The sequence below is a fragment of the Hyla sarda genome, chromosome 3, assembly GCF_029499605.1.
Source record: "Hyla sarda isolate aHylSar1 chromosome 3, aHylSar1.hap1, whole genome shotgun sequence".
NCBI lineage: Eukaryota > Metazoa > Chordata > Amphibia > Anura > Hylidae > Hyla > Hyla sarda.
Window position 1 is genome coordinate 382,100,401 of NC_079191.1, and position 25,599 is coordinate 382,125,999.

General features: G+C 40.7%; 1 long non-coding RNA gene across 2 annotated transcripts in view; it reads right to left on the minus strand.

The window, feature by feature from the left end:
- Positions 1 to 405: 405 nt before the first annotated feature.
- LOC130360837 (uncharacterized) overlaps positions 406 to 25,599 on the minus strand; it is a 66,064-nt gene continuing 40,870 nt past the window's right edge. The window contains exons 1-3 of one of the 2 annotated variants that reach the window (XR_008890819.1): positions 3,473 to 3,584; positions 753 to 836; positions 406 to 526 (exon numbers count right to left, since the gene is read on the minus strand). This is a non-coding gene — a long non-coding RNA (uncharacterized LOC130360837). Of the gene's footprint in view, positions 527 to 752; positions 837 to 3,472; positions 3,585 to 25,599 lie in introns of those variants that run through there. The other variant, XR_008890820.1, reaches the window with a different exon arrangement.

Below are 25,599 nucleotides of genomic sequence, written 5' to 3' on the forward strand. Positions count from 1 at the left end.
CAGTAATCCTCCTTTTTAGTATGTACCTTCCTTAGTGTAATCATGCCTCCTTATTGCCCCTTAGTGACCATTAGCCTATGGTCGGCACTGTAAGCTACACAGTATATGAAGCCTCAAAGATGTTGTTACATTGCATTAGCTGTGGTTGCCTAAAGTGCCTGCGGCCTATAAGAGTGTATGGCTTGGTAAGGACTGGATGACTCCCTGCTCTGCCATAGTATTTAACTACATTCATAACCTTACACAGTTGTAGATGAAAAGGGTGTAATGGGGTAGTTCTCACTATATAATCCCATTCCTTTTGCACATAGGTTGCTGCCCCCTCCACCCTCCCCTACTACTTATACTACTGAAACTGTGTCAAAAGAACACTTTTATTTTTCTCAAGAAAACTGCATTCACCTGTTCACATTTGCATTGGACTATTTATTTGTGACATATTCCGTGTGGTTTGAGTAGACATCTTCTCATCAGAATGATAGACGTTATTATAGGTTAATGCAGTCGTCCTCGCTGCCGGTGGTATCTGTCATGTGATAGATGTGGTAGTTTGGGGTTATAAATGGAAACCACAATGCAGATTTGAACAGAGCCTTATATAATGCACACTAAGAAAATATTTTAGCTTGATCGTTTTACATTCAGTAGGTACAAATTGGAAAATATGATTTCTAATAATGCTATACTTCAAAGAAAGGTATATTTAGAGACAAATGGGGCAGAGATCCAGAAATGACAGTTGTGTTACATACCTTTGGCCTCCTCATTCCAACAGATGGGCCATTTTCTGTTGCGCTGTCTTTCTGCCTTTTAGCCTTTCATCACAGCCCCAAGGCCTGAAATTAACAGACGGTTAAATGTGACATTTAGAGTAAGCTTGTGTAACTCTTAAGAGACAATGTTGGCAAATACTAAGGAAGCCGCAGAGACTGCCTGTGCCGAGAATAGAACTGCCATTGTCGTTTTAGCTCCTTTCCTTAAATAATAAAAAAAAAATACATATACAATACTACAAAGAATGTGTAATAATTTGTTTTATTAATGCACAAAACATTATGTGACAAGATTAGAATTTTTTTTATTCATAAAAACTCTGACAACAGATCTGTGCATGTTAAAAATAGAAAAAAAATGGTAATAGAAATAGAAATAGAAGGAAATGGTAATAAAAATAGAAAGAAATGGTAAGTCTTGGTTATTTTCAAATTGTTGGACTAGAAATAAAATAAAAAAGCTATAGAAAAGTTATTACGTCTCATGTATCATCAGGTAAATGTTGTGGAAAAAAATCTAAAATCTAAAAAATGTATCTAAAGACACCATTTTTTGAGTAGGCCCTGAATTTGAGACCTAGATAGGTTTTTTCATTTATAGAAACATTTATCACCCGTGGGTTAGATAAGTGACAAATGTGTAAATGATAGATGGATTGGGATCAGTCAAATATGAGCGATACAAACGAGGGGAAATGCAAATGTGTTTACATTTTTTCTTCTCACCTTTTAAGAGCCATAACTCTTATTTTTTCCATCCACAGACCCATATGAGGCTTGTTTTTTGCTAGACCAATTATACTTTGTAATGACATCAACCATTTTACCATGAAATGTACAGTGCAACCACCATAATATTATTTGTGGTAGAAATTTTTAAAGAAAACCACAATTGTGCATGTTTTGGGTGGTTTTGTTTTTACTGATAAATTACCTGTAATCTGTGGGTCAATATGATTAATTTTATATTATGATTAATTTAATACCCATGGTTACATGAGTTTCTATTATTGTACCATTGTATATATGACTCTTACTTTTTATTTATTTTTTTCTGGGATGTAATGTGACCAAAAATCAACAATTTGGACTTTATTTTGTTACGTTTACTCCATTCATCATGCAGGATCATTAACATTACATTTCAATAGATCAGACATTTCCATATGCAACAATAACAAATATGTTTTATATATATATTTACTTAGAAAAAAAGGCGTGGTTTTATTTTTCATTGGTGGAGGAGATTATTCAAATTTTTAAAAGTCTGAAGTCCGAATGCGGGGAATATTTATAGCCATCTTTGGCTTGCTATTACTGTTTAGTGCTGTGCATTGGCCTAGCACTGATCAGTAATATCAGCTATTCACTTTTACAACCTGCCAGAAAGCAGACCATACAACTGTACCGCAGCAGAGTGGCACTGAGCAGGTAAGGAGAGCTCCGGTCCCCATTTTGACTCATCAGACCCCTGCAGTCACACTGTGAGTGCTCTGTTGAGTCTCACAACGCCCCCCTAATGCTTTTGATACCGTGAACAGCATTGATCAGGGCATCTAAAGGGTTAATGGGGGCATTAACGTGATCGCTGATTTCCGACACTAGCGTCCAGCTACTGTGCACGCTTCATAGATTGTACAAGTTGCTGTGGTGCCCAATTTGGGGTGGGGGTGTACCGTGTGCGGGGTGAATGGGTATGATCACGACGCCAGGGTACCGTTAACCTACATGGTCCACGGACAGGATAATTTCTCCTGGGCAAGAGTTAAGAAATACACCAATGCCAGATAACGGATAACTATCTTTACTGAGGGAGGAATAGATGTTACAATCCTCACAGTGCAGATTAGAGTGGAGGAGATGCAGTGTAACCTTTGGAAGCCCTGTAGACTTGCTGTGACTTGTAGCATTGTACCTGGGATTTTAGGCTTAATGCTGAGGCCTCCCCCGCTGATTAGGGTTCTTTTAGTGTCCAACTTACTCTACACAGGGTATTATACTTGCTATTTGGAATTAAGAATCCTCCTGGACAGGAAACACTTGCAGAATGGCGCGGTTGCTTGCTTGTAGTTTCACACTCCCTCTGTCTCTGCTCCACACTGCAGCTCACACTGAGATCTGCACACAGCAACTACACTCACTTAGAGTGAGCACTGCCTGACTAGCACCTCCCCCTTCACTATATGTTGCCTAGCAAGGGAAGCCCCCCTTTGGGCAACCACGGTTACATGGGTACTCTGCATCATGCTAGAGCCTTGTGCAGGGCTGTTTTTCAATCCCGTTCCCAACCACTGCCGATGATCTGACCAATCCTGCCCGCTCCTGCAGGGTGTTTGCTTCACTCCCGCCCGCAAGATTTCTGTCCAATCCCGCCTGCTCCTGCTAAGATGTGTGTCCAATCCCACCTGCTCCCGCTGACATAGGAATGTACAGACACTAGGGTGCAATGCTCTGCACATACCCCCCATGTGTATAGCAGTGTGTGTACACATTCCTATACAGATGGGGTATGTGTAGACCATTGCACCCCTGTATGTACACTGTTAGACACAAGGGGGGTATGTGCACTGCAGAGCACTGCACCCTAGTGTCTGTAGTACACTCACATACCCGGCCGGGGCCGCAGAACAGCACACTGTGAATTGGTTGAAGTTTGTTGTGTGCATGCATTACTTAAGCACGAGCCTGCTCTGACTTACCGGGCCCGGTGGCAGGTGAAGATGGAGGCTGGCACGGGTGGTGACGAACAGACGATCCTCCTGGGCGGGCTGAGCGGGCTCTGCAAAGGGGGAGAAGGGAGGAGACAAGACTTGGAGGAGCAACATGATGATCTTCTGGAGGTATAAATAGAAGAAATAAAGACAACTGCACTCACCATCCAGTGATAGGAATTTATTTTGCTGTAGTACCTTAGGCATTAACAGCAATGTGACAGACATGTAAAAGAGCTGGAGGCAGAGGTGGTAACGGGACAGAACTGTTTCACACAGTAAATGTGCTTCCACAAGTCGACATCAGGCATCTCTCTATGCGCAAGCGCATCATATATGAGAGGCGCCGGAAACTAATAGGACACGTAAGTCATGTGATCACAATAGAATACATAGAAAGAAATATATATAACAAGCGAATTACAAAATATATTACAAAATATACAAAATATATATGGGATATATGTCTTAGAAACATTGATAGCAGCGTATAACCAGAACTGGCAGGTATTATAGAAAAGGGCTGAATTCACTGCGATCATTGAAGCCTAAGGCTCCTGTCGCATCTAACTTGATGATCCAGCGTGCTTCTTTCTGAAGCAGAACAGCGTGTCTGTCACCGCCTGTTGGTAATGGATAGACTCTCTCTAATCCAGCAAATTTTAATTAGGTAACATCACTATTGTCGACTTGTCTCATATGTGAAATAAGGCTAGGAACTCCGATTCCTGTTCTTATGGATCTGAAGTGTTCGCGAATGCGAACCTGTATCTTACGAATGGTTTCACCAATGTAAAAAAAGCTGCAAGGACATATCAATGTGTATACTACGAAAGAGGTACGGCATGTTATTAATTGATTGACCATATGTGTATAGCCGCCTAATTTAATATGTCTGCTGACTAAGTTGTTAGTACATAATGAACAGTTTTTGCATGGGCAGTTACCTTTCAATGAGTAGTAGCCTGTTATCCATGTAGAGTGAGTGGAATTCTCTTTGGTGTTAGCAAGTTTTTTCAAAGGATCGCCTATGGTTATATTTTTTCTAAATGTGACTAAGGGTTTGTTTGTGGTTATTTCTTTAAGGTCTTCATCTGTCCCTAACATGTACCAGTGTCAGTATATTGCTGCCATAGCTGCTATAATAGATAAAGGGTAGTCTCTAGCCAAAAGATTTTAAGTTTGACATCGAGAAATTCGAGCTCTAAGCCCCCAAACACAAAAGTGAAAAACTTGTTTTCTTTATTTATTGTGTTGAGATAAGATACAAAATCAGGAAAAACATCTTCTGGGCCATCCCAGACGACCAATACGAATCTTATAAATAATTTAATAAATTTAGCATATGGGTTGAGGTTGGAGAAAATATATTTACGCTCAAAGATTGGCATAAGTGCAGGAGACCGGCGTTCCCATTGCTGTGTCGGTCTCTTGCCTATACCAATTCTCTCCCTCTTTAAACTCATTATGCAACAATACAAATAGTAAGGCATCGCATACGAATGAGATAAATTAATCAGATTTATCTGTTTCTGAAAGAATTTTGCGGATAGCCTGTACACCCAAATCCCATGGAAAGCGGGTGTACAGGATCTCAACATCAACAGAAGCCAATTTATATCCAGGGTGCCATCCAAAGGTGTCTAAATGTGTAAGGAGGTCACCAAAATCTTTTATATATGTTGGAGTATGTTTAAGCAATGGCTTGAGCAACCACTCGATCTATTGATAAAGATATTCAGTCGCAGAGCCAATCCCATCGACAATCGGTCTGCCTGGGGGTCGGCTCTGTGACTTGTGGACTTTTGGAAAGAAATACAATTTTTCAGCTTTTGGAGAATTAGGTAGTAACTTCTCTGCAGTTATAAATGAAATTTGACCTTGTTCACACTAGATCGAGTGGTTGCTCAAGCCATTGCTTAAATATACTCCAACATATATAAAATATACTGGTGACCTCCTTACACATTTAGACACCTTTGGATAGCAGCCTGTATATAAATTGGCTTCTGTTGATGTTGAGAGCCTGTACACCCGCATCCCATGGGATGTAGGTGTACAGGCTATCAGCGAAATTCTTTCAGAAACAGATAAATCTGATTAATTTATCTCATTCGTATGCGACACCTCACTATTTGTATTGTCGCAAAATGAGTTTAAAGAGGGAGAGAATTGGTATAGGCAGGAGACCGGCACTTATGCCAATCTCTTCCTAGCTATCATTGAGCTTAATTATATTTTCTCCAACATCAATCCGTATGCTAAATTTATTAAATTATTTCTAAGATTCGTCGACAACGTACTGGTCGTCTGGGATGGCCCAGAAGATGTTTTTCCTGATTTTGTATCTTATCTCAATAAATAAAGAATACATGTTTTTTACTTTTGTGTTTAGGGGCTTAGAGCTCGAATTTCTCGATGTAAAACTTAAAATAATCGATAACTCTCTTGTTTCTATGGGTTACCGCAAGCCCATTGCATGGAACTCACTTCTCCATTTTCAGAGCTCCCACCCCCCACACACAAAACGTGGTATTCCATATTCACAATTTTTACGATTAAAGCGTATTAACAATAATAACAACATTTTTGAAACACAAGCAGAAGAACTTAAAAAAAGTTTTTGGACTAGAGACTACCCTTTATCTATTATAGACGAAGCTCTCAATAGAGCTAGAAAATTAGAAAGAACAGAATTAATGAGACCCAAAAAACAAACACCAAAAAACACCAATACCACCAAACACCAAATAACTCCAATCTTAATCAAACAGTGGTGGCAGCAATATACCGACACTGGTACATGTTAGGGACAGATGAAGACCTTAAAGAAGTAAGCACAAACAAACCCTTAGTCACATTTAGAAAAAATGTAACCATACCATTTAAAAAAACTCGCTGACACCAAAGAGAAATCCACTCACGCTACATGGCTAACAGGCTACTCATTGAAGGGTAACTACCCATGCAAAAAATGTTCCTTTTGTACTAACAACTTAGCCAGCAGACATATTAAATTAGGCAGCTAAACACATATAGTCAATTAATTAATAACATGCCGTACCTCTTTCGTAGTATACACATTGATATGTCCTTGCAGCTTTTTTTACATTGGTAAAACCATTCGTAAGCTACAGGTTCGCATTCGCGAACACTTCAGATCCATAAGAACAGGAATCGGTGTTCCTCGCCTTATTTCACATATGAAAAGTCCACAATATTGATGCTACCTTATTAAAATTTGCTGGATTAGAGAGAGTCTATCCATTGCCGACAGGTGGTGACAGACAGGCTGTTCTGCTTCAGAAAGAAGCGCGCTGGATCATCAAGTTAGATGTGATGGGAGCCTTAGGCTTCAATGATCGCAATTAATTCAGCTCTTTTCTATAATACCTGCCAGTTCTGGTTATACGCTGCTATCAATGTTTCTAAGACATATATCCCATATAGGGTTTTAATATTTTGTAATTTGCTTGTTATATATATTTCTTTTTATGTATTCTATTGTGATCACATGACTTACCTGTCCTTTTCATTTCCGGCACCTCTCGTTTATGATGCGCTTGCGCATAAAGAGACGCCAGGTGTCGGCTTGTGGAAGCACATTTACTGTGAGAAACAGTTCTGTCCCGTTACCACCTCTGCCTCTTTTATATGCCTGTCACATTGCTGTTAGTGCCTAACGGACTACAGTAAAAGAAATTCCTATCACTGGATGGTGAGTGCAGCTGTCTCTTCTATTTATATTCCACTGTCTGGATTACACCTGCACACGGACTAGGTCAGGTTCCTCGTGGTCAACCAAAGGTGTATGTCTAATTGCTACAAGATGCAGCAGTGCCGGTTCACCCTATCTCTTTGCGATCTTCTGGAGGTGCCTGCCTGCTGTGCTGCTAGCAACTGGTGGTAAGATCTGTCAGTAGAGGGTGGGGTTAACTGGTAGTCACTCTGGAGTCTGGACTTATTTTATCGAGGCTGCCGCGGTGGTGCTGGATTTGGGGGACCCACATTGCGCCTGACCTTCCGCCCGCAGCAGCCACATGACCACCCGCACGTTTTGGGTTGCATGTTCAATGGACAAAATTCGTCAATGGTCAAAATTCCAAATTAGCTTATTTTTGATAACTTTTTATACCATAAAAAATGAATAAAAAGGGATCAAAGAGTCAGCTCAAAACAAAAAGTCCGCTCAAAACGGAAAAAAAAACGAAATAAAAAAGTTATAGGGGTCAGAAGAGGAAATTTTTAAACATTTTAATTTTTGTGCATGTAGTTATGATTTTTTCCAGAAGTAAGACAAAATCAAACCTACATAAATAGGGTATCATTTTAATCATATGGATCTACAGAATAAAGAGAAGGTGTCATTTTTTACCGAAGCACCCAGAAGTTACAAAATTTTGTTTGTTTGTTTTTCAATTTTGTCGCACAATGATTTTTTTTCTTTCTGGTTTTGCTGTAAATTTTTGGGTAAAATAACTGATGTCATTACAAAGTAGAATTGGTGGCTCAAAAAAAGCCATCTTATGGGTCTGTAGGTGCAAAATTTAAAGGGTTATGATTTTTAAAAGGGGCGGAGGAAAAAAAAACAAAAGCGCAAAAACGGAAACACCCTGAGTCCCCAAGGGGTTAAATGTAAAAATAATATATTTTTTAAAATTTATATTGTTAAACTTTTTATTAGTAATGTATTTCAATAATGTGTTTAATAAAGTGTGTGTGTGTGTTTTTAACTATTTTCACTCCCCCCCCCCCCTAGTTTTTTTTTTAGGTAGTACTACTAATCCCATCATGGAACACACTGTTCCATGATGGGAGTAGTAGTAGTACCTGTGCTAATAGACAGATCGCCCCGGGTGTCACTTCTGACAACCGTTGCAATCCTTCTATCTAATGTATATAACACAGCTGCACTATGTTCTGCGATGTGAAGTTATTCACATCACAGATTCATATTTCCTGCAGAGAGCTGTGATTGGCCAGATGGTTCCAGCCAATCACAACTGTCTGCGGGAAATATGAATAGGTGATAATATACGGCAGTGCAGGGGACCATAGAAGAGTGGCCGTGTCACATCTATACATCATACAGGACGATCGCATCGGGTGTCAGCAATGACAACTGCAGTGATCTTTCCTTAGCTGCAGGTACTACTGTACTGGCACACTCTGCTCCATGCTGGGAGCTTTAGTACCTGTATTAATAGACAGATTGCTACAGGTGTCAGAAGTGACACCTGTTGCGATCTGCCTATTAATGCAGGTACTACAGCTCCAAGCATGGAGCAGAGTGTGCTCCATGTTGGGAGCAGTAGTACCTGTAGTTAAGGACAGATCACAGCGGGTATCACATCTGACACCCGATGTGATCGTCCTATCTGTTGCAGAGATGCGGAGTGGCTCTATACAGCGTTCGCATCTCTGCAGTATACTCTGGCCGACCAGTGTATAGATTCACATCACTCATTCATATTTACCGCTGAGAGCGGTGATTGGCTGCCACCATCTGGCCAATCACCACTTTGAGGGGAAAATATGAAAGAGTGATGAGTATAGTGCAGAGATGCGAACGCTGTATAGAGCCGTTCCGCATCTCTGCAATAGATAGGATGACCGTATCGGGTGTCAGAGGTGACACCTGGGGTGATGTGTCTATTAGTACAGGTACTACTACTCCCATCATGGAAAAGTCTGTTCCATGCTGGGAGTAGTAGTAATACAAAATAAATTAAAGTTAGAGAGAAAAAAGTAAAACACACACACACTTTTTTAAACACATTATTAAAATACATTACTAATAAAAAAAAAAAATATTTATTATAAAAATATATTATTTTTCCATTTAAATGGCCCCTTTCTGCATTTTAATTATTGTTGGCTACATTATTAGGTCCCTGCCTTAATTAAAATTTTATTATAAAAAATTAAAATTTTGTTAAATACATTTTTCCATCCCTACTGCATCCTAGGAATCCTAGCCTAAATGTTACACCAGAGTCTCTTGCCTGTGTATGCCGCTTTTATCCCTGTAGCCGAATAACAAGTCTATCCTACTAATATGTTATTAGCAATGACTCGTAGAGAATATAGGGGCTAAAGATCACTGTTCTTGTTGTCAGCGAATGGAAAAAAAATTACAGAAAATTAAAACTGTCCTGGTAATATGCTCCAAGTGTGACTTTCTCCGCAGGAAAGGCAGAATCACTGGACACACTATAAAACCTATGCAAATGGCCAAAGGTTGTGGAAATTTTCCAACTGACCCCTGAGGAGATCAAGCAGCGCACAAGGAGACTAGCAATTATCTCTGCTTCATGGGAGAATTATCATCTACAATATATATATAAATATATATATGTATATAAATATACATTTCATACATATTATAGAAACAAACCAAAAATAGGATTGCAGCACTACTTGCCAGCGTAATGCATTGGGTGCCAGCGCCCAAGACCCGATCACAGTCAAGCATGCTTGATAAAGGCTTCATAGAGAAGTTGAAGCATTGCCATTGCTGTGACATGAGACAATACACTTTTGCACCTTCATCTGGACTTCACCATTGCTTTTTGTGTAAATATATATTTGTATATGTATATGTGGTAGCCTGGGGTTGTAGGGTATATGGGGGGTAGCTGTGCGGTTACTAAAGGGTGCTTGCCTAACCCTTTCTCTTTGTGACGCCAGGGTGAGGGCTATTCTGTATGCTTATCCTACCGCCACCCGTCCCAAGAGCGATAGGTAGATAGGAAATAATTGATTGTCCACAACCAGAGATTTGCAGAAACTTGTCGGAACTTTTCTGAAGATTTTATGCAATAATGAACAGGCACAATCCATATAACAAAGTCTATTAGAGCTTGACAAGTGATTGGGACCTCGTGAGTCAATTGAGCTTAGGAAGGTAATTGTTGCGCTGATCCGGTGGATTTAGGGGTTTAGATTCGGTCCAGTAATCACACTAGCTTTAGCGGGGATTGAGATTTTAACTCACGGTTTAGTTTCAGGCTGAGGCCGGCAGGCTTCTGGCCTAGCTTGTCTTTGTAAGTTGCGCAGATCCGTCCTAATAGTCTGGCATCCACGAGAGCAGCAACCCAAGAGAGCGATCATTGGCTACAGCTCCCTTATATGGGCAGGGGCTGGACTTAAGCTTACTGGTCCATAACAACTGTCAATCTTCTGTACAAAGAGTTATGGGTAAACATGTGACCCAAGGACCTCCAAAGGTCCTCCAACATACAATAGAGGAATCAACATGAATCACATGACCGAAGGTCCTGTGACCGGATCAAGGTAATTAACATTTATATACATTTTATACATATAACACATCAAATTTAAAGGTAAAGAGGCAACTGAGGACTTACTCAGCAGGCGGACCCCATCCCTTACTAGGAACTCTGACTTTGGGGACCACCACACAAGGTACAGTATACCATACGGTACCGGGACACCATATATATATATATATATATCAGTGTATGAATATGTGTGTGTTTATGTTTGTGTATGTGTGTGTGTATATGTATATATGTTCCAGTATCATTTCCAAGCGGCTGGAGATATTTTGATTAAACTTGGTACACCTGTTACTTGTATGTCAACTAAACATATAGGAGAGTTACATTTACCCTCCTCTACCCCCATTTTCAAGGGTGGGGGTTTCGTCTAAAGTCCCATGTAAGTCTAGGGGATTTCTGGGACCGTACTCCACATGCTCTCCTCTGTATCTCCAGGTGAGTGTGTTGTTCCAGCTTTCAAATCATACCCCTCTGACAAATCCCATCCCCTCAAGCAAGCCACTCCCCTCCACATGCGGCCTCTCAAAGGATCCCTTGCAGCCCATGGTCATAGTGCTATGATCATGGGTTTAACTGCAGATTGGCCCCACATTAAAGGGTGTCTGTCTAATGATCTAGGGCAGATGTGAGTTCTGAAATTAACTGTCTCTGCATCTGTAGGCCTGTGACCATAAGTTTTTAAATTTAACGGGATATGCATCTCACAGTCCTATCAGTTTGAGTCCCTGCACGTCCCCAGGGCTCACTTGCAATGTACCCCTATAATCTGTATAATTGTATGTTATGTGTAAATGACCTTTGATGTGGTCACATGGTTATTGATCACATGATAATGGTTGTCACATGTTAAAGTCACATGTTTTGTTACCCAGAGAGCACCAGGTGACCTGCAGTTGGCCTATGGGCTCCTTGCTCAGCCCCCTTTAACCCCTTAAGGACTCAGGGTTTTTCCGTTTTTGCACTTTCGTTTTTTCCTCCTTACCTTTTAAAAATCATAACCCTTTCAATTTTCCACCTAAAAATCCATATTATGGCTTATTTTTTGCGTCGCCAATTCTAATTTGCAGTGACATTAGTCATTTTAGCCAAAAATGCACGGCGAAACGGAAAAAAAATCATTGTGCGACAAAATCGAAAAAAAACGCCATTTTGTAAATTTTGGGGGCTTCCGTTTCTACGCAGTGCATATTTCGGTAAAAATTACACCTTATCATTATTCTGTAGGTTCATACGGTTAAAATGATACCCTACTTATATAGGTTTGATTTTGTCGCACTTCTGGAAAAAATCATAACTACATGCAGGAAAATTTATACGTTTAAAAATGTCATCTTCTGACCCCTATAACTTTTTTATTTTTCCCTGTACGGGGCGGTATGAGGACTCATTTTTTGTGCCATGATTTGAAGTTTTTATCGGTATGATTTGTGTTTTGATCTGACTTTTTGATCACTTTTTATTCATTTTTTAATGTTATAAAAAGTTACCAAAATACGCTTTTTTGGACTTTGGAATTTTTTTGCGCGTACGCCATTGACCGTATGGCTTAATTAATTATATATTTTTATAGTTCGGACATTTACGCACACGGCGATACCACATATGTTTTATTTTTTATTTTTTTTTAGACTGTTTTATTTTTTTTATGGGAAAAGGGGGGTGATTTAAACTTTTATTAGGGAAGGGGTTAAATGACCTTTATTAACACTTTTTTTTTACTTTTTTTTGCAGTGTTATAGGTCCCATAGGGACCTATAACACTGCACACACTGATCTCTCATCCTGATCACAGGCGTATATTAACACGCCTGTGATCAGCATTATCGGCGCTTGACTGCTCCTGCCTGGATCTCAGGCACGGAGCAGTCATTCGTCGATCGGACACCGAGGAGGCAGGTAAGAGCCCTCCCGGTGTCCGATCAGCTGTTCGGGACGCCGCGATTTCACCGCGGCGGTCCCGAACAGCCCGACTGAGCAGCCGGGATACTTTCAGTTTCACTTTAGAAGCGGCGGTCAGCTTTGACCGCCGCTTCTAAAGGGTTAATACCGCACATCGCCGCGATCGGCGATGTGTGGTATTAGCCGCGGGTCCCGGCCGTTGATTAGCGCCGGGACCCACGCGATATGATGCGGGATCGCGGCGCGATCCCGCTTCATATCGCGGGAGCCGGCGCAGGACGTAAATATACGTCCTGCGTCGTTAAGGGATTAATAAGAGAGGGAGGTACTACAATCTCTCTCTTGTGATTCATTCTTTGCTGAGGTCAAGTCCAGTCCGGACATCTCAGAGCCAGTGTCCAGCACATCTGAAGGCCTCAAGCCTAAATTACAGCCACATGTCAGTAGGTCAAGTCATCTCTGTTTGCCTTCACTATCTTCAGTTAAGTCAAGACTATTATAGTCAGAGTGGCTGTCCTAAAGTCTGTCAAAGTCACTGCAAGTCCTAGCAAGCTGCGAGGTCCCTGGTGTTACTGGTCACTTCTCTGGGATCCTGGCCTAGCTGTAAAGACTGTACCATCTGTCTACCTCAGTAAAGCTAATGTTAACCCAGCCTGGCATTGGACTATCATTTGCCCTGCCTAACTTGGACTAGCAGTGCTACCATTCAGGTGGTTCTCGGTTAAAACCACGCCCTCACGTCACGAACATTTAGGGCTTAACACCATCTGACCCTGGGCTACAACATCTGCCCATTCACCTCACTTCACACCCAACACCACATAACTGTAGGATGCACAGAAGGAGCCACAGAAGGGGCATATAAGAGGGCAAAATTAACTATGGGGGAATGGAAGTAGGCAATATGTAATGTAGAGGGATAAGAAGGAGACAATATTAATTGTGGGGGGAATAGAAGGAGGCAATATTAATTGTGAAGGTACAGTGGGGGGCAATATTAACAATGTGGCTCTTAAGTGTGGTGGACACAAAAGAGGGCATGAAAACAATGTGGGGGCACAAAGGAGTGTGAGGAATAGAAGGATCTAAGGATCCTAATTGCTTTAGGCAAAAATCATGTGGGTGGCACAGAAGCCTAAGATTTTTTTTAAGAGAGATGAGTCTTGACGCGTAAAAGTTTTCTGAGCTGGATGGAAAAGACAGAAAAAGTGAGTGACTCCAATCTAAGAAGACGTCACTTGTGAACCCCTGGCTTTAACTGCACTGTAACAGCTATGTGGTCTGCATAGCCTGTTTAATATTGGTACTGTGGTGTCCCAGTACCTTATTGCATACCGTACCTAGTGTAGAGGTCCCCAAAGTCAGAGTAACTACGTTCAGGTAGGGTACCTTAGGTGGCACAGCCCCCAGTCGCCTCTCTTTAAGTCTAATTATCTAATGCTAATAACTGTATATATTTAATAATAGTGTATATCTAATGTAATGTATAGTACTTGCCTTGTTTAGCGTAGCAGGACCTTCGGTCATGTGACCATGTTAATAACCTCTATGGTATGTTGGAGGACCTTAGGAGGTCCTTGGGTCATGTGTTACCCACAAATCTTTGTAATGGTGATTGACATCAGTATGGACCAATTAGCACTAGTCCAGCCCCTGCCCATATAAGGGAGCTGTAGCCAATTATCGCTCTCTTGGGTTGCTGCTCTCGTGGATGCTGGACTAGCAGGACAGATCTGCGCAACTTTCAAAAACACGCTAGGCCTGAAAACCTACCGGTCTCAGCAGAACTAAAACCGTGAGTTCTAAACTACCCCCGCTAAAGCTAGCATGACTACCTGGACCCCAACTAATCCCCTAAATCCAGTGGAACAGCGCATAAAACCTAAAGACTCTAAATTGCTAAAGTCCCAACCTTTGTCAATCTCCAGAGGAAGCAGTTGTATGCATAGAGACTGTTACGTTTATGAAGCTTGAAGAAAACCTTCAGGAAAAGTTATACATGTTTCAGAAAACTCTCCGGTTGTGGACATTCTATTATTATCTACCTCCCTATCGCTCTTGGGAAGGGTGGCGGTAGGACAAGCATTACTGAGGAGCCCTCACCCTGGCGTCACGAATAGCAAGGCTTAACAAGCACCCTTTTATTACCGCACAGCTACACTCTCCATACCCTACATCCCCCAGGCTATCACATAGCTTTTTGGCGTCCTACGAACAGGATACGGGTGTGTGCCTCCAGCTGTTGCCACCAAGTAAAGTGTACTCCCCCTGTATCAGAGACTGTACACATGTGTTACGGAACACCATATAAGTGTACGCAAGTTTTCGTATGGTGCCGCGAGCAGAGAGCACACGCAAAAAGTAAGGGGGGAGACGAAAATCTTATTGCTGCAGAAATGTGTAAAGTGAGAAGGGAATGTATGCTACGATCCTCTGGTTCGGTCAGCAATGCAAGAGTTAACCCAAAGCGCGCGAAGAAAGCTTGCGCTGCGACCCGCCCCTAGGTGTGGCTATCAAGTGAGTGTAACGCAGCCGAAAGGGAACTTAAAGACGCAGTTGCTTTTTACGGGGGGACAGGAAGTCGGGGCTGCACCGATGACGTCCTTCCGGCCAGCAGCCATTTTGGCAAAGCCCATTATAAAGGGAACCCTGCACAGCGACCTCTTCAGTCTGCACAAAGGAGAGCCGGAAGATACAGACATGGTGGAGAGCAGCGTTCCATGTGGCATGCGCACCGAGATGGCACCGGAGCAAAGGAAAGTTGCGGCGGTCGTAGCCCAACTGTTCCACGATCTTGCCAACCAGTTGCAGCAGTTGTCATTGGATGAAGAGGGGAACTGTAATCTTCTCCCACTGCCCTATGATGACGACGACTGGCAAGATACCCCTTCAGGGGGCACCGCAGGGACATCTGGAATTCCATCACCAGTGAGACTGTCCCCTCACCAGCGGACATAGGGTTCGTGGGCTGAGATCCTGTCGTACTTACAGAGGATTCCTCCACCATCAAAGGTGGCTTTCTCTTCCTCCACCAGCCCTGAGCCAGAAATACCCCTTCCTCTTTGCAGAGTGAACGACCACGCTCCCCAAAATTGCCCCAATGGGTCTTTGGGGATGAACCTGACTTCATTCAATACATGCATGATGTGCTTTAACCCCTGCCTGGGAAGCCCCTTCCATCGGTTCCTAAGGCACAGCACGAAAGGGCCCGTCAGGAGGCCGAAATAGCCGACTTGATGGACAAGCTAAAAGCCCGACACAGAGAACTTTATGCCCCTAAGCATGTGCATCTGCCTCTTGAGGAGAGGATCCGCTACCAGGAGAACACGAAAGAGATGGAGGCACTCTTCATACGCAAGTGGGACCATCCTCGAGAAGGGGAGAAACCCTTGGAACATCGCAGAGCAACAGTGGCCAAGTTCGACAAGGACAGAGGTTATAGTACCCTCATTGATTGCCACACCGGCTATACCATCCACGTAAACCAGCGAGCTGTACAGAGGCCATATCTTCAATATTTCACCCACCTCCAGGGAATGGAACTTTTTGTGGAGTACACCCCCGTCCGGGGCCTGTGAGGAGCGTGGCCTGCCGCAGTCACCAGGCCAGCCGCTCCAACCCAGTTGCCCTTCATGTACTTTCCTTCTCAAGATTGGGAAGCGGACCCCTTCCAGCTGAGGCCGAAATGGCCTGCTCCTGATTCCTCCACCCACGTACCCAAGGAGGAGGAGTCTCTACAGCAGCATCCACTTACTTCTGCCTTCAACAAAGTACCCTGGCCTACTCGTGATTCTGAGAGGGGTAGAGGTTCTAGGCGAGGAGCAGGACGACATTGCAAGAGTTTCATCTGAGCTGTGACACCCATATTGCTTTAAAGTTTTTTCTTCTTCTTCATAGACTTTCTGCAATGTTCAAGAAATGTGCCTAGCAGGACTGTGCTGAGACTGTTCAAGTTGTAACGTAACCATAAAGCTTTTATGCCTGGTCCTTAGACCAAGAGACTCCTAGTGGTAGGAGATTCGGAAGTGTGTGCCCGGCTACTAACTCTAGCCATGAAGTTTAGACTCAGTGCAGGTGGACTGATGATCCTTGCATGACCGTTCACATGTATATATCTTAATAGTAATGGGACATTTTTGCTTAAAATTGCACTTATCAGGTGAATGCACCTGAACCCTGTTGGAGTGTCTAATAAATGTTTATGCTAGTGTAACTAAATGTAAATGGTTATTGTACACAGAAAAATTAGCCTTGTACATGTGTACATAAAAAATTTAAATAGGTGTTGTAGTAGTTGCTAGTAGGTGTCTTCCTCGGCTCCTCTGAAGAATAACAGTTTCGTCACCCATCACTAACACCTTTTCAAAGGTCCACTCAGTGAAAACTACCCCTAAGGTATCAAGACTGACCTCTCACATAGTACTACACACATAGTACCTCAAAAATAATCACTTAAGTGTACTTACCTCACTTAACCTTAGTACACCAAACAAACAACAAAAATATCTCACACTTAAATAAATTCTTTGGGAATTGTAGCTAATGTTGTTTTCCAATTCTTGAAAAAGTTTGGATCTGTGTAGCTCACTTAGCACTTAAGAGATACACCCGAGGTGAACTGGTGTTACCTTCACCCAGAGGTCTAACACGTATTATATAGTAAAGTTGATGAATCAACTGTAGACCAGTCCTCAAGGTATATTATATATTAAAAGACAAATAGAAAAAGGGGTGATCCTGATATAAAAATAAATATTTATTAGAATAATCACAAATATGTTGATTAATCACTGATATTCGCTGTCCCTGCAGGGCCCTAGCATGGGACATAGAAGTCAGCGAAAATAAACTAATATCATAAGAAAAATTAATATCATAAAAAATAATATAGTCAATAATGCGCTATTCAGTAACAGAGTTCTGTATTTTTTCAATAGCTGGAAAGTTTAGTTCAATAGCTAGGTAGTGACAAAATTCAAAATGTAGCAATCTTTGTATATGGTGAAATGACAGTCATTGGTGATACAGTGTTGTAAGGTAGTTCCAATGGCTAGGTAGTGACAAAGTTCAGCAAAGTTCAAATGTACCAATCTTTGTATATAATGAAATGACAGTCATTGGTGGTACAGTGTTGTAAACTGTAGCAAATTATTACTTCAGATCACTTGATGTAATAGATGGATTCGAGGTCTGGTGCACAGCACCACTCACCGCTCCTGACGCCGTCTAGGTAACTGGCTGTACGGGCTGGTGTGGAGTTGTCAGTCTCCAGCGATGCCCGGTGTCTCTGCTAGCTGTGTGGATCTCTTTCTCCTTTGGTCCTCGGCTGGCACAGGCCTTTCAGGTATGCCGTGGATTGTGGGTTGGTCCGGGAAGACAGCAGTGATGGCAAAAATTGGCAATGTAGTAGCAGCAATGGCGATGTAGTGGCAGCGGTGAGAGTAGGTGCGGCGTGCCTCGTGTGAACTGAACGCTGTGCGCGCGTAGTGCAGCAGTGGTCCCGAAACTAGGGACTTCCAGCAGTAGCAATTGGATTTTTTAATAACGCTATATTGAAGATAAATTCAGATGGATTTAGGTAGATGCAAGTCTATGGTTAGATTCTAGACATGTTTCAATGCCTCGGGTGTTGGTGCCCGGAAAACCTGGAGGTTTCAGAATGCATGCAAATCAAGGTACTGGATCATCTCATGAAGGAAGGAAAGAAGGAAAAGATAGGGAAAGGTATAGAAAGTGTATAGTTGATACTGAACTAAAAACGATATGATCACCTCTATTGATTATGCAGAAGGGTGAAAAAACGGTGTATAGAGTTAGATCTCAAGTATATATGAAATGTATATATAGACATGCACGTACACACATATATACATATACATATATATGGTGATAGAACATTCATATAATAATAACATATAAATATGTATAAGTAAGGTTGATATACATAAAAAGGAGACCATACTGGTATGCTAATAATAAAAATAATAATAATAAAAATTAAGGGATTTTGAAAAAAAAAAATTTTAATTTTTTTTATAAAGAAATTCATTTCGCCAGTAAAATATACAAAAATATGGAGAAGTGTAAGAATATAAAGATGTTCATATATAAAAAAAATTATAAAAATATTATAAGAATAGGCCTAGGGAACGAAGGTTAGTGCAGAAGGAGACGTAATAAAATGTTACATAAAATGCATAAAAATGTCATGACAGCTATTAAGAGCAAAGTAACAGAACTGGAGCAGGAACACAATAATAATAATACAATAATAATTTAGATATTATTATTGTATTATTATTATTGTGTTCCTGCTCCAATTCTGTTACTCTGCTCTTAATACCTGTCATGACATTTTTATGCATTTTATGTAACATTTTATTACGTCTCCTTCTGCACTAACCTTCGTTCCCTAGGCATATTTTTATAATATTTTTATAATTTTTTTTATATATGAACATTTTTATATTCTTACACTTCTCCATATTTTTGTATATTTTTACTGGCGAAATGGATTTCTTTATAAAAAAAATATCAAATTTTTTTATTTCAAAATCTTTTATTTCAAAATCCCTTAATTTTTATTATTATTATTATTTTTATTATTAGCATACCGGTATGGTCTCCTTTTTATGTATATCAACCTTACTTATACATATTTATATGTTATTATTATATGAATGTTCTATCACCATATATATGTATATATATATATATGTGTGTACGTGCATGTCTATATATACATTTCATATATAATTGAGATCTAACTCTAACTCTGGTCTACAGTTGATTCATCAACTTTACTATATAATTTTCCAATTCTTGCTACTGTTATGTACACTAACTCTTCTCTCTCCTACGTGTGCGAGATGCCCTGCCTGGCCAGAAGGTGCTCTTGCGAGCTTAAATAATGCACGTAATAAAAGGTAACCTAGGTAAGGTTTATCTGTTGTGTTCTAGGGATATGAGCGTGTAGCCAATAGACCCTAGTAGCCAGTTTTATTGGTAGAAAGCCTCAGGCAAGCCAGTAAAGTTTCCAGTGTACTAAACAGATAACTAACATGGCAAAAATGTATAGTGAGATTTAAATTGTCTAGTGAGCTTAGGAAATATGCTAAGTAGGATGTATCTCATGTGAATAATATCATCCTGTTACTAAATTCATGAACCAACCAATCCTGTTCATGAGTTTACCCAAACAAATGTATGTACCTCAAAAGAAAATGTTAAGTAGCCTTATAATGTTGTTACCTGACCTTCACTTCGTCCCTCTGTCTTAGGGGACAGACATCGAGGCCGACTTATTTTTAGTAGGGGGGTTGTGGTGTCCCGGTACCTTATTGCATACCGTACCTAGTGTAGAGGTTCCCAAAGTCAGAATAACTATGTTCAGGTAGGGTTCCTTAGGTGGGACAGCCCCCAGTCGCCTCTCCTTAAGTCTAATTATCTAATGCTAATAACTGTATATATTTAATAATAGTGTATATCTAAAGTAATATATAGTACTTACCTCGTTTAGTGTCGCAGGACCTTCGGTCATGTGACCATGCTAATAGCCTCTATGGTATGTTGGAGACCTTAGGAGGTCCTTGAGTCACGTGTTACCCACAAATCTTTGTAATGGTGATTGACATCAGTATGGACCAATTAGCACTAGTCCAGCCCCTGCCCATATAAGGGAGCTGTGTCAAATTAGCGCTCTCTTGGGTTGCTGCTCTCGTGGATTCCGGACTAGCAGGACGGATCTGCGCAACTTTCAAACCTACCGGCCTCAGCAGAACTAAAACCCTGAGTTCTAAACTACCCCCAATAAAGCTAGCGTGACTACTGGACCGCAACTAATCCCCTAAATCCAGTGGAACAGCGCATAATACCTAAAGACTCTAAATTGCTAAAGTCCCAATGTTTGTCAATCTCCAGAGAAAGCAGTTGTATGCATAGAGACTGTTATACTTGTTATACCTGTTTCAGAAAACTCTCCGGTTGTGGACATTCTATTATTATCTACCTCCTATCGCTCTTGAGAATGGTGGCGGTAGGACAAGCATTACTGTGGAGCCCTCACCCTGGGGTCACGAATAGCAAGGGTTAACAGCACCCTTTAATTACCGCACAGCTTCACTCCCCATACCCTACATCCCCCAGGCTATCACAGTACTATCTTGACAAGCCCTTCAGTTTAACTAGATGAGGTGAAATGAAAATACCCTGCTAAAAGCCTAGCCCTGAGTAGTGTAGCCTATTTTAGTTTACCCCCCTCCTACTGCTAAGTTGTGCAGACCTGATCTAGGAGAATAAAACCAGAGAACAGGCCCGATGGTGTGAGTCATTATTATATAGTTTGGATTCATGCTGATGTGAAAGCTTTTTATTCAGATATCTACTGATCCAATGTTTGACTGATAATTTGGCCACCAAAACTCAGCTTCCAAGATTCAGGTGCGTCAGTTCTACTTAGTGTAAATGTCAAACACATTAATCTAAGCAAAGAAGAAAATGTCTGATAGTTAGACCTTTAGAGCTGGCATTTTACATTAGTATTACAACGGGTGTATTTGTGTCTGTGTTTGCCTGCCTGGATAGAATAGATGAGATGTAGATAGGGCTAGTATGTGAATTAGGCTCAAAAACCCAGAAAAGGGGGGGGGAGGGGTTGGTGGATTTCTCAGCATGGAAAAAGCCCAGGTAAGTCCTGCCCATATCCTCTTTATCTAGTGTCTGTCAGCCAGATGGGGTAGACAGATGGCTGTAGGTATAGAGGCTGCGAATGAGAGGACATGGGCTGGATAATCCTGGACTCTTGCCGTGCTGGGGAACATCCCCTGGGCTATTGAGCCTCAGTTACATATTACCAAAAAGGCTTTAAGCACGGCATTGGAAAGGACTACAGAGACAGCTGCCACGTCCCCTCCCATAGGCTTGCATTGAGGGGGTGATATCACATGGGGCGGAGCCGTGACATCAAGATACTCCGACCCCGTGATCGTGATTCATCAGACCCGGAGCAATGTTTGCTCTGGAGGCTGATGTTAGCGGGGTGCTGCATGAAAGATTGTGGGGGTCCCCAGCAGTGGGCCCCCCACGATCAGCCATCTTATACCCTATCCTTTGTATAGGGGATAAGATGTCTTAGGGCCGGAGTACCCCTTTAAGCTTTCTCCAGGACACACCAGAGTACAGTGCCCGGCCAATTGTATTATGCCCAGTTGTTTCACAAGAAGTAATTCCAACATGTACAAGACAACAGCAGGTACTACAGGTGGCAGTGTCAGTAAGTGTCCCGAGCTAGTTCCTGAGATGTTGGCATGCCTGAGAGAAATCATTCCAGTTGGATCCTGGTCGTAAAAGTGGTCCAAACCCGACCAGAATTCCACTAAGGTCATGGACTGCTGAGAGGTCTTTGAAAACTGTTACCCTCTTAGACTAGTAAAGAGACTTGGTATTCTTGAAGTTCACAGAAAAGTTGTCCCCCCCAGGACAGGTGTGGTGATGTTTTTGGAAGAAATTATTATTATTTTATTTTTTAATAACCCTTTCAGCCACCAAAAGAGGAGTCTTTCAGCGGTTTATTCCCTCTCCTCATTCAGACCACATGCACTCCCTAGGAATTTTTTTTGTTAAATGAACATATGGCCAGCTTTAGGATCTGTTCACATAATGTTCAGAATGCCATGTTTATGTTAAATATAGGAAAATCCTGAATCTGCCAAACGATAAGCAACAATAATGCAGGTGGACCCCTTTGCTTATAATGGGTCTGTTTAATTCTATTCTGTTTTTTTTTTTTACTGGGAAAAAGTCTTTACATGCAGCTATTCTTTCCAAGAATATATATATATATATATATATATGTTAATAAAACTTATATTATAATACTGTACTTATTAATGGGGTACTCCGGCTATAAACATATTATCCCCTAGGGGATAAGATTTCTTGATCGTGGGGGTCCCACCACTGGGGACCCCTGCGATCTCCGGCATGGCACCCCGATCATCCGTGCACGGAGCGAACTCTGCTCTGTGCTGGATGACTGGCGACTACAGCCTATGGGAGGAGGCGTGATGGCTACATACTCATAGACATGAAGAGGGCATGGTGTGAGGTCAAGAACACGGAAGCTCCAAGCTTAAGATATTTATTGCCTGAGTACCCCTTTAACTTTAAAACACTACAGGAAAGAATATGATGTTGGGGAGAGGACCTCACCACAGGGCCCACCCGGTGGCTAAAAGTTTGAGTAAAAAAAAAAAAAAAAACTTTACAAAAGTTTAATTTGTTTTTCTTTTTATATAATTTGCTATCTTTTTCTATGAAAAGATATATGCTGCGACAAAAACACAATGAATAATTGGATACAAATCCAATTCATTCATATGAAATTGACCCTAATGTGTATGTCTGAGATAATAAAATAAGATTGTGAGCCACACTGGGAAAATAAACTGGTGTGAATGGAGACAAAGCTGATAGAGTGCTGCAGAATATATCAGTGCTATATAATCAACCAAAGTAAATTAATCAATAAAATAGATAATTGCAAAAAAGATGCAATGTCCTCCGTGTTATGTACTATGGAAACCTCACTCGACAGGAATAATGAATTCCCCCCATAGATATTAAAGTGAGAAAATAAAGTCAGACAGAACAAATTATAACTAAATAGCTACCACAATGATGTCTGTATTAATATGTAAACAACCCATCTGCATATACTTAAAAAATAATTACCCGCTATACAGAATGTGGCAGAAAAGCATCGTACACAACAATGACATGGGGGATAATCAGCTCTCCTGGATGTCTTCTGATAAATGTAATAAATTAGTAGAAGTGGTTTTGTTTTTCTCCAAAGTCATTTCTTAATAACAAAAAAAACAAAACATGCAAAATACAATTTATAGTACATCAATGTTTAAATGTTTTATCTAGAATTAGAAATACAGAACTGCTGTCTTCCAGAAATAGAGCTGTCCTCCTGTTGTGCATGGAATTGCATCTCAGTTCCAGTGAAGTGAACTGTAATACTATTTACAACCTGAGAACCGGTTTAGCGCTGTTTTTGAAATAAAGCAACTATATTATTATAAATCTAGATAACCATTAACCATTGCGATTGTGGCATTTAAATGAAACAATGATAGATGCTGGTGGTTTGGGGGAGGGATCTGCAGTGCTCTCATAGAGTGCCGATCAGATACTGCGACTTTGACAGTCTATACGAGCAGAGTGCTAATTCAACTGATTAATGCTATGCCACACCATAGCATTCATAAGTATAAGCAATACAATGATTGCTTATAAAATTCCCCTATGGGGACTTAGAAACTGAAAAAAAAAAATCATTGAAACCCTAATAAAAATGTAAATAACAGACATCAGTCTAATCGTAATGACCCATAGGATTAATATAAAGTCATTTCTACCTCAAAGTGCATTATGTAAAATAAAACTCCACAAAATGGTCAACATTGTGCTTTGTTTCTTTCAGTTTTACCATCGGTTTTGTGGTAAAATGAGACATTACAAATTAAAATTGGCCACACATAAAATACACCCCTAATATGGCCCTGTAAATAGAAAATAAAAAGAGGTATGACTATTAGAAGGCAAAGAGAAAAACTAAAAATGCACAAATAAAAGGGTTCATTCCCATATTCTACCACAAAAAAGTAGAATTTAAAAAAGAAGGGAAAAAAAGAAAAGAAAAGAAAGAAATTTGCCTTTAGATTTTGTCAATCCAAAAGGTGAAATTTTGATATAGACATTTGGGCATCTAAGGGCTGTAAAGAAAAATTCTCCAGCAGATGAGTAAAACGTAGATGTGTCACCTAACATGACGATAGGCCTAACATGGGGCGATGAAACGGTTAACAAATCTTCCGATTTTACAGCACAACAACATTGAGCGCAAAATTATTTTTCAATAAGTGTTTTCCTTGTGAGATAAATGGAGCTGAAATTCAACTATACAAGCCCGAAATCGGGATGAAAGAAAATGAAAAAGTACTGATGGATTAAATGAACAGCTTCCTGAGACATCTGATAAGGCTATCATTTATACACAGCCCCACATTTGGCTGTCTAAGCAAAATATTTTCGCTGGCTGGAAAGGTAGTGAATATCGAGCGCCAGAAAAAAATTAAAACATTATCACACGTTCAGTTCAGATGGTTTTCTGTTTGAGACAAAAATCCAGATTAACCGCAACCCCTGTGTATGGAATATCCAGCAGTTGTGTATTATCCAGGGAAGACTGAGCTGGAGGAGCCGTAACTGTGTTAATGTAATAGGCAAAAAAAAATAACTTTGCAAACATTTCTGGTAATATTAGCTGTAGTTAAACTAATGGAAATAATAAAAAAAAAGTTTCCTTTTTATGACTATAAAAGGGCTTTTTAGAGGCTCATGTATTGTACCAAACATAATTGGTCACTCGGAGATTTGCGGTAAGATACAGATATAAAGCAAATAAAATAAAGCTCAACAGCGATGTTAATACCGCGAGCTCAGCTTTCTTTATGACAAAGTGACAAAGCTTTCCAACATAATACCACTAAGTGAAAAGAAAGGTGGAAAACAGTCACATTTTAACCACTTGGGTGGGGAGCAGAAGCTGTGAGATAAAATAGGAATTTAACCAATAAAGCTCTAAACGTTCCTAAAATATGGTCTCCAGCAAGTAAAATCACTCACCAGACCCACATACTGTATATATCTATTAAAAGAGATTTGGAGGCTTTTATTATAGATAGTCCGCAAATATAAAAGAATACATTACAGTGTGTGACAATATGAAATAAAGTTCATGTTACTACCCTGCACTGTGAGAACATTTGAGGTCAGTCCTGCTGATATATACAGTGACCCCTCGACCTACGATGGCCCCGACATACGATAATTTCAACATGC